Source organism: Arachis stenosperma, chromosome 4 (genome assembly GCF_014773155.1).
Source record: "Arachis stenosperma cultivar V10309 chromosome 4, arast.V10309.gnm1.PFL2, whole genome shotgun sequence".
NCBI lineage: Eukaryota > Viridiplantae > Streptophyta > Magnoliopsida > Fabales > Fabaceae > Arachis > Arachis stenosperma.
The window spans coordinates 69,773,549-69,780,236 of NC_080380.1; the positions used below are offsets into that span (position 1 = coordinate 69,773,549).

At 42.2% G+C, this 6,688-nt stretch overlaps 1 non-coding gene across 1 annotated transcript; it reads left to right on the top strand.

Moving 5' to 3' along the window:
* Window positions 1-6,310: 6,310 nt before the first annotated feature.
* On the top strand, window positions 6,311-6,418 carry LOC130978606 (small nucleolar RNA R71). The gene has a single exon (XR_009086228.1). It is a non-coding gene; the product is annotated as a small nucleolar RNA R71 (small nucleolar RNA).
* Window positions 6,419-6,688: the final 270 nt, after the last annotated feature.

The window sequence follows — 6,688 nt, forward strand, 5'->3', positions numbered from 1 at the left end:
AGTGGCTCCTGCGTTTTTGAGTCCGAATGGCATGAAGATGTATGGTCGGCGAAATTGTGAACTATACTTTTTCACAACTCTCATAATCCCTGGTAATGGCTCCAAAAACTTGGTGCGCTTAATACCATGGCATTACACAACTTCGCACAACTAACCAGCAAGTGCACTGGGTCGTCCAAGTAATAAAACCTTACGTGAGTAAGGGTCGATCCCACGGAGATTGTTAGTAATGAAGCAAGCTATGGTCATCTTGTAAATCTTAGTCAGGCAAACTCAGATATATATGGTGATGAACGAAAATAACATAGAAGATAAAGATAGTGATACTTATGTATATCATTGGTGTATGAGCTTCAGACAAGTGTATGAAGATGCCTTCCCTTCCGTCTCTCTGCTTTCCTACAGCCTTCATCCAATCCTTTCTTACTCCTTTCCATGGCAAGCTCGTGTAGGGTCTCACTGTTGTCAGCAGCTACCTCCCATCCTCTCAGTGAAAGCGATTGCATATGTCCTGTCACGGCATAGCGGAATTCATCTGTCGGTTCTCAATCAGGCGCGGAATAGAATCCAGTGATTCTTTTGCGTTATCGCTAACGCCCCCGCCCTCAGGGTTTGAAGCACGTCACAGTCATTCAGTCATTGAATCCTACTCAGAACACCACAGACAAGGTTAGACCTTCCGGATTCTCTTGAATGCTGCCATCAGGTCCTGCCTATACCACGAAGACTCCGAAGAATCCAAGAGATATTCACTAAGCCTCGAATGCTTGTAGAACAAGAATGGTTGTCAGTCACCTTGTTCATAGGTGAGAGTGGTGATGGGCGTCAATCATCACCATCATCATGTTGAAGAACAAGTGATATCTTGGTAAAAGAACAAGCGGAATTGAATGGAAGAACAATAGTAATTGCATTAATACTCGAGGTACAGCAGAGCTCCACACCCTTAATCTATGGTGTGTAGAAACTCCACCGTTGAAAATACATAAGAACAGGGTCTAGGCATGGCCGAATGGCCAGCCTCCCAGAGGTCTAAGATAGCATAAAACAAAGATAGCTACCAAAGTCTCGATACAAATACAATAGTAAAAGGTCCTACTTATAGATAACTAGTAGCCTAGGTGTACAAAGATGAGTAAATGACATAAAAATCCACTTCCGGGCCCACTTGGTGTGTGCTTGGGCTGAGCAATCAAGGAAATTCGTGTAGAGAACTTTTCTGGAGTTAAACGCCAGCTCCCATGCCAGTTTGGGCGTTTAACTCCAACTTTTATTCCTGTTCCGGCGTTTAACGCTGGAATTCCTGAGGCCGGATTGCTTTGCGGGTTTGGGCCATCAAATCTTGGACAAAGTATGGACTATTATATATTGCTGGAAAGCCCTGGATGTCTACTTTCCAACGCCGTTGAGAGCGCGCCAATTGGGCTTCTGTAGCTCCAGAAAATCCACTTCGAGTGCAGGGAGGTCAGAATCCAACAGCATCTGCAGTCCTTTTTGGTCTCTGAATCAGATTTTTGCTCAGGTCCCTCAATTTCAGCCAGAAAATACCTGAAATCACAGAAAAACACACAAACTCATAGTAAAGTCCAGAAAAGTGAATTTTAAATAAAAACTAAAAATGTACTAAAATCTAACTAAAAGATATCAAAAACATACTAAAAACAATGCCAAAAAGTATACAAATTATGCGCTCATCACAACACCAAACTTAAATTGTTGCTTGTCCTCAAGCAACTGAAAATCAAATAAGATCAAAAGAAGAGAATATGCAATGAATTCCAAAAACATCTGTGAAGATCAGTATTAACTAGATGAGCGGGGCTTTTAACCTTCTGTCTCTGAACAGTTTTGGCATCTCAATCTATCCCTTGAAATTCAGAATGGTTGGCTTCTTTAGGAACTCAGAGTCCAGATAGTGTTAATGATTCTCCTAGTAAAGTATGATGATTCTTGAACATAGCTATTTATTGAGTCTTGGCTGTGGCCCAAAGCACTCTGTCTTCCAGTATTACCACCGGATACATACATGCCACAGACACATGATTGGGTGAACCTTTTCAGATTGTGACTCAGCTTTGCTAAAGTCCCCAATTAGAGGTGTCCAGGGTTCTTAAGCACACTCTTATTTGCCTTGGATCACAACTTTATTTCTTTTCTTTTTCTTTCTTTCTTTCTTTTTTTTTTCGATTTTTTTTTTTTTTTTTCGGTTTTTTTTTTTCTCTTTTTTTTTTTTTTGAATAGCTTTTTCTTGCTTCAAGAATCATTTTATTGATTTTTCAGATCCTCAGTAACATGTCTCCTTTTTCATCATTCTTTCAAGAGCCAACATTCATGAACCACAAATTCAAGATACATATGCACTGTTTACACATACATTCAGAGAACAAAAATATTGCCACCACATCAAAATAATTAAACTATTATAAAATTCAAAATTCATGCAATTCTTCCTTTTTCAATTAAGCACATTTTTATTCAAGAAAGGTGATGGATTCATAGGACATTCATAACTTTAAGGCATAGACACTAAGACACTAATGATCATAAGACACAAACATGGATAACATAAAGCATAAAAATTTCGAAAAACAAGGGAATAAAGAACAAGGAAATCAAGGAATGGGTCCACCTTAGTGATGGCGGCTCTTCCTTGCTTTTGAAGGTCCTATGGAGTGCTTGAGCTCCTCAATGTCTCTTCCTTGTCTTTGTTGCTCCTCCCTCATGATTCTTTGATCTTCTCTAATTTCATGGAGGAGAATGGAGTGTTCTTGATGCTCCACCCTTAGTTGTCCCATGTTGGAACTTAATTCTCCTAGGGAGGTGTTTAGTTGCTCCCAATAGTTTTGTGGAGGAAAGTTCATCCCTTGAGGAATCTCAGGGATTTCTTGATGAGAGGGTCTCTTGTGTATTCCATCCTTTTCTTGGTGATGGGCTTGTCCTCATCAATGGGGATATCTCCTTCTATGTCAACTCCAACTGAATAACAGAGGTGACAAATGAGGTGAGGAAAGGCTAACCTTGCCACAGTGGAGGTCTTGTCCGCCACCTTATAGAGTTCTTGGGCTATAACCTCATGAACCTCTATTTCCTCTCCAATCATGATACTATGGATCATGATGGCCCGGTCTATGGTAACTTCGGACCGGTTGCTAGTGGGAATGATTGAGCGTTGTATGAACTCTAACCATCCTCTAGCCACGGGTTTGAGGTCATGCCTTCTCAATTGGACCGGCTTTCCTCTTGAATCTTGCTTCCATTGTGCGCCCTCTTCACATATGACTGTGAGGACTTGGTCCAACCTTTGATCAAAGTTGACCCTTCTAGTGAAAGGATGCTCATCTCCTTGCATCATAGGCAAGTTGAACGCCACCCTCACACTCTCCGGACTAAAATCCAAGTATTTCCCCCGAACCATAGTAAGATAATTCTTTGGATTCGGGTTCACACTTTGGTCATGGTTCTTTGTGATCCATGCATTGGCATAGAACTCTTGAACCATCAAGATTCCAACTTGTTGAATGGGGTTGGTGAGAACTTCCCAACCTCTTCTTTGGATCTCATGGCGGATCTCCGGATATTCACCCTTTTTGAGTAAAAAGGGGACTTCGGGGATCACCTTCTTCAAGGCCACAACTTCATAGAAGTGGTCTTGATGCACCTTTGAGAGGAATCTATCCATCTCCCATGACTCGGAGGTGGAAGCTTTTGCTTTCCCTTTCCTCTTTTTAGAGGTTTCTCCGGCCTTTGGTGCCATAATGGTTATGGAAAAACGAAAAAGCAACGCTTTTACCACACCAAACTTAAAATGTTTGCTCGTCCTCGAGCAAAAGAAGAAAGAAAGGAGTAGAAGAAGAAGAAATGAGGAAGAGGGGGAGGGTAGTGTGTTCGGCCAAAGGGGGAAGAAGTGGTCTTTAGGTTGTGTGAAAATGAAGGGTTGAAGAAGGGTATTTATAGGAGAGAGGGGGTAAAGGTTCGGCCATTTGAGGGTGGGTTTGGGAGGGAAAGTGGTTTGAATTTGAAGGGTGAGGTTGGTGGGGTTTTATGAAGGATGGATGTGAGTGGTGAAGAGAAAGATGGGATTTGATAGGTGAGGGGTTTTTGGGGAAGAGGTGTTGAGGTGATTGGTGAATGGGGGAAGAAGAGAGAGAGTGATGGTAGGGTCCTGTGGGGTCCACAGATCCTGTAGTGTCAAGGAAAAGTCATCCCTGCACCAAAAGTTGCTCAAAATCACGTTTTGAGGCATTTCTGGCGTTAAACGCCGGGCTGGTGCCCATTCCTGGCGTTTAACGCCAGGTTATTGCCCTTTACTGGCGTTTAACGCCAGTCTGGTGCCCTTTTCTGGCGTTAAACGCCCAGAAAGGTGCCAGACTGGGCGTTAAACGCCCAACTGCTAGGCTGACTGGCGTTTGAACGCCAGCAGCATCTTCCTCCAGGGTGTGCTGTTTTTCTTCCTGTTTTTCATTTTGTTTTTGCTTTTTTCATTGTTTTTGTGACTTCTTATGATCATCAACCTACAAAAAAAGATAAAATAACAAAAGAAAATAATTAATTATAAAACATTGGGTTGCCTCCCAACAAGCGCTTCTTTAGTGTCATTAGCTTGACAGAGGACTCCCATGGAGCCTCAGAAACACTCAGAACCGTGTTGAAACCTCCCAACACCAAACTTAGAGTTTGAATGTGGGGTTTCAACACCAAACTTAGAGTTTGGTTGTGGCCTCCCAACACCAAACTTAGAGTTTGACTGTGGGGGCTCTGTTTGGCTCTGTTTTGAGAGAAGCTCTTCATGCTTCCTCTCCATGATGATAGAGGGATATCCTTGGGCCTTAAACACCATGGATTCTTCATTCACTTGAATGATCAACTCTCCTCTATCAACATCAATCACAGCCTTTGCTGTGGCTAGGAATGGTCTGCCAAGGATGATGGATTCATCCATGCACTTCCCAGTCTCTAGGACTATGAAATCAGTAGGAATGTAATGGTCTTCAATCTTCACCAAAACATTCTCTATAAGTCCATGAGCTTGTTTTCTTGAATTGTCTGCCATCTCTAATGAGATTCTTGCAGCTTGCACCTCAAGGATCCCTAATTTCTCCATTACAGAGAGGGGCATGAGGTTTACACTTGACCCTAAGTCACACAAGGCCTTCTTGAAGGTCATGGTGCCTATGGTACAAGGTATAGAAAACTTCCCAGGATCCTGCCTCTTTTGAGGTAGTTTCTGCCTAGACAAGTCATCCAGTTCTTTGGTGAGCAAGGGAGGTTCATCCTCCCAAGTCTCATTTCCAAATAACTTGTCATTTAGTTTCATGATTGCTCCAAGGTATTTAGCAACTTGCTCTTCAGTAACATACTCATCCTCTTCAGAGGAAGAATACTCATCAGAGCTCATGAATGGCAGAAGTAAGTCCAATGGAATCTCTATGGTCTCATTTTGAGCCTCAGATTCCCATGGTTCCTCATTGGGGAACTCACTGGAGGCCAGTGCACGCCCATTGAGGTCTTCCTCAGTGGCGTTCACTGCCTCTCCTTCCTCCCAGAATTCGGCCATGTCTATGGCTTTGCACTCTCCTTTTGGATTTTCTTCAGTGTTACTTGGGAGAGTGCTTGGAGGAAGTTCAGTAATTTTCTTGCTCAGCTGACCCACTTGTCCTTCCAAATTCCTAATGGAAGATCTAGTTTCAGTCATGAAACTTTGAGTGGTTTTGATCAGATCAGAGACCATGGTTGCTAAGTCAGAATTATTCTGCTTAGAGCTCTCTGTCTGTTGCTGAGAAGATGATGGAAAAGGCTTGCCATTGTTAAACCTGTTTCTTCCACCATTGTTATTGAAACCTTGTTGAGGTCTCTCGTGATTCTTCCATGAAAGATTTGGGTGATTTCTCCATGAAGAATTATAGGTGTTACCATAGGGTTCTCCTAGGTAATTTACCTCTTCCATGGAAGGGTTCTCAGGATCATAAGCTTCTTCCTCAGATGAAGCTTCCTTAGTACTGTTTGGTGCATTTTGCATTCCAGACAGACTTTGAGAAATCAAATTGACTTGTTGAGTCAATATCTTATTCTGAGCCAATATGGCATTCAGAGTGTCAATCTCAAGAACTCCTTTCTTCTGACTAGTCCCATTGTTCACAGGATTTCTTTCAGAAGTGTACATGAATTGGTTATTTGCAACCATTTCAATCAGTTCTTGAGCTTCAGTAGGCGTCTTCTTCAGATGAAGAGATCCTCCTGCAGAGCTATCCAAGGACATCTTAGATAGTTCAGAGAGACCATCATAGAAAATACCTATGATGCTCCATTCAGAAAGCATGTCAGAAGGACATTTTCTGATTAATTGTTTGTATCTTTCCCAAGCTTCATAGAGGGATTCTCCATCCTTTTGTCTAAAGGTTTGGACTTCCACTCTAAGCTTACTCCATCTTTGTGGTGGAAAGAATTTTGCCAAGAAGGCATTGACTAGCTTTTCCCAAGAGTCCAGGCTTTCTTTAGGTTGAGAATCCAACCATATTCTAGCCCTGTCTCTTACAGCAAAAGGGAATAGCATCAGTCTATAGACCTCAGGGTTAACCCCATTAGTCTTGACTGTGTCACAGATTTGCAAGAATTCAGCTAAAAACTGATGAGGATCTTCCATTGGAAGTCCATGGAACTTGCAATTCTGTTGCATTAGAGAAACTAATTG